Genomic DNA, 3,809 nt, shown 5'->3' on the forward strand with positions numbered 1-3,809 from the left:
CACTCTATCTATACCTCTGATCATTTTGTACACCTCTATCAAGTCACCTCTCATCCTTCGTCGTTCTAAAGAGAAAAGCCCTAGCTCTCTCAACCTTTCCTCGTAAGACCTTCCCTCCATTCCAGGCAACATCCTGGTAAATCTCCTCTGCACCTTTTCCAACGCTTCCACATCTTTCCTGTAATGAGGCGACCAGAACTGGACACAATACTCCAGATGTGGCTGAACCAGGCTTTTGTATAGAGATAGTAGGAACTGCAGATGCTGGAGAATCTGAGATAACAAGGTGTAGAGCTGGATGAACACAGCAGGCCAAGCAGCATCAGAGGAGCAGGAAAGCTGACGTTTTGGGCCTAGACCCTTCTTCAGAAAAATCTCAGGCTTTTGTATAGCTGGAGCATAACTTCACGGCTCTTGAACTCAATCCCTCTATTAATGAAAGCTAACACACCATACACCTTCTTAACAACTCTATCCACCTGGGTGGCAGCTTTCAGGGAACTGTGAACATGAACCCCAAGATCCCTCTGCTCCTCCACACTGCCAAGAATCTTTCCGTTAACCCTGTATTCTGCTTTCAAATTTGTCCTTCCAAAATGAATCGCCTCACACTTTTCAGGGTTAAACTCCATCTGCCACTTCTCAGTCCAGCTCTGCATCCTATCAATGTCCCTTTGTAACCTAGAACAGCCCTCCGCACTATCCACAACTCGACCCACCTTAATATCGTCCACAAACTTACTAATCCATCCTTCCACTCCTTCATCCAAATCATTTACAAAAATCACAAATCACAATTTCTCCCCCAGCGCTCCACCCTGCTCCACCATTGCATAAATGCTGCCCCCTGCACACTTCAGGTCAGCTCTGAGTCATCTAGACTCGAGGCGTTAGCTTGCTCTCTCTCCAAGGATGCTGCCTGACCCGCTGTGATCTCCACCAGCATTTTTCGTTTTCACTATCCAAAGTTCTACCATTAATTATATAAAGTCCTGTCCTTGTTTGTTTTACCAAAATGCAATTATCCAAGTCAAACTCCATCAGCCCATTGACCCAATCAATCAAGATTTCTTTGTAATCTTAGGTAACCTTCTTCACTGTCCACTGTACCACCAATTTCGTTCCATTTGCAAACTTACTAAGCGTGCCTTCTATGTCTTCATCTAAGTAATTTGTATAAATGACAAAAGTGGACCCAGTACCGAACCCTGTGGAACATTGCTGGTTACAGGGCTCCAGTCTGAAAACAGCCTTCCACCACAACCCTCTGTCTCCTGCTGTAAAGCCAGTTTTGTAAAGGGACGTCTGATAGGTAGGAGGCTTTAAAAAGTGTGATAACTCGATTTCAGAGTCATTATGTTCCTGTTAGAGGAAAAGGTACGGCTGGTAGGATTAGGGAACAATGGATGAATGAAGATATTGAGATTTTAGTCAAGGATTGAAGAGAGTCGTACATTAGATATAGACAGTGGGTTCAACTGAATCTGTTGAAGAGTATAAAAAGTGCAAGGGCATTCTTAAGAGGGAGAACAGGAAGGCAAAGAGAGGATATGAGGGTCTTGGATAAGGTTAAGGATAATCCAAAGAGATTCTATAAGTACATTCAGAGCAAGAGGGTAATGAGAGAGAGAGAGAGAGTAGGGCCCCTTAAAGATCAAAGAGGTTGTCTTTGTGTTGACCCTGAGGAGATGGGAGAGAGATTAATTGAATATTTTGCAACAGTTTTGACAGTGGAGAAAGAAATGGAGGCTAGAGATCTCAAGGAAATAAATATTGTTTTTTGAAAACAGTTCACATTAACAGAAGGGTAAGTGCTGGGGGCCTTAGGAAACGTAAAAGTGGATAAATCTCCAGGAACTGATCCGGTGTATCCCAGGACATTGTGGGAACTGGGGTAGGAAATTGTATAAATATCTGTATCACCTATAACCAGGGGTGAAGTACTGGAGGATGGCTAATGTTGTGCCTTTGTTTAAGAAAGGCTGTGAGGAGAAGCCTGGGAACTGTAGACCTGTGAGTTTGACATCGGTGGTGGGTGAGTTGGAGGGGATTCTGAAAGACAGGATTTAAATGCGTTTGGAGAGGTAGGGAATGATCAGGGATAGTCAGTGCGGTTTTGTGTGAGGGGTAAATCATGTCTCACAAAGTTGATTGAGTTTTTTGAGGAAGTGACCAAGAAGATTGATGAGGGCAGAGCGACAAACGTTGTTTATTTGACTTTAGTAAAGCCGTTGACAAGGTTCCACACGGTAGACTAATTAGTAAAGTTAGACCACATGGGATTCAGGGTGCACTGGCCAATTGGATACAAAATTGGTTTAATGGCAGGAGAGAGAGGGGGTTTGTGGTGGAGGGTTGTTTTTCAGACTGGATCTGTGACCATCAGTGTTCCACAGGGATCAGTGCTGGGTCCATTTTTGTTTGTCATTTATATAAATGATTTGGACGAGCGTACAGGAGGCATGGTTAGTAAGTTTGTGGATGACTGTTTGCGGTGGTATAGTGGGCAGTGAAGAAGGTTATCGAAGATTGCAGAGAGATCTCAATCAATTGGGTCAATGGGCAGCAGAGTGGCAGAGGGAGATCAATTTGGATTAATGCGAGGTATAGCATCTTGGTAAAACAAACAAGGGCAGCACTTATATATTAAAAATAGGGTCTTAGGTAGTGCTGTAGAATAGAGAAACCAGGGGTGTTCAAGTATGTAATTCTTTGAAAGCTGCGTCACAGGTAGACAGGGGGGTTAAGAATGTGTTTAGCACGCTTGTCATGTTGAGATTGTGCAGGACGTTGGTGAGGGCTCTTCTCGAATTGTGTGTCCAGTTCAGCTTGCCTTGCTAAAGGAAGGATACTAAGAAGCTGGAGAGTGTTCCGAAACGGTCTCTTGTCTGTGGCCCCTCCCCCCCACGCCCCGCACCCCCCATTCTCTGTCTCCCTGGTGTCCTTGCTCATGTGCCCTGTGGGGTTTGAGAGACAGAGGGGGGATATCAGCCAGGGTTCCTGCTCCCGATTGCTGTTCAGTGATCCCTGGGTTACAGAGAATTGGTGGGGGTTGGGGGGGGTGGGTGATGTGGAATCAGATGAGGTTATAGAACCATGGAGTCAAACAGCATGGAAACAGACCCTTTGGCCCAACTCATTGATGCTGACCAGATTTCCTAACTTACTGTAGTCCCATTTGCCAGCATTTGGCCCATATCCCTTTAAACCTTTCCTATTCATAGGCCCATCCAAATGCCTTTTAAATGTTGTAATTGTACCAGCCTCCACCACTTCCTCTGGCAGCTCATTCCACACACGCACCACCTGCTGTATGAAAAAGTTGCCCCTTAGGTCCATGTTAAATCCTTCCTCTCTCACCTTAAACCTATGCCCCTCCAGTATTGGACTCCCCTGGAAAAGAGAACCAGGTACTAGACCCATTCTGTCAGCTAGGTTTATGGATGTGAAATGAAGGAAGAGTGAGGTTCTCCACAGTTGAATAGCAGTGATTGTGGACTGAGGGGGAAGTTATTGTCAGGAGCAGTGTTAAGGATCAGCTGGAGGGCTCGCAGTGAGGCTGAGGGAATGGGCCGGGTTCAGATTGATGGCAATTGGCATGTCTGGGTTTGGGTTTCCGGAGAATTGGAGCTGAATCAGCACTGAATCTTTGGAATGTATCATGTCAGAACCTGTGTGGAGAGGCAGGGAGGGAATGAACACGCACAGGCCAATCTGGTAGAGCAAGTCATTGTGGCGTGATCTGTGCTTCACAGAGTGACAGACTGGCCGACCCCCCGACAGTGCGGCCCTGTCACTGTGTGACTGGC

This window comes from Rhincodon typus, chromosome 48 (genome assembly GCF_021869965.1).
Source record: "Rhincodon typus isolate 14 chromosome 48, sRhiTyp1.1, whole genome shotgun sequence".
Classification (NCBI taxonomy): Eukaryota; Metazoa; Chordata; class Chondrichthyes; order Orectolobiformes; family Rhincodontidae; genus Rhincodon; species Rhincodon typus.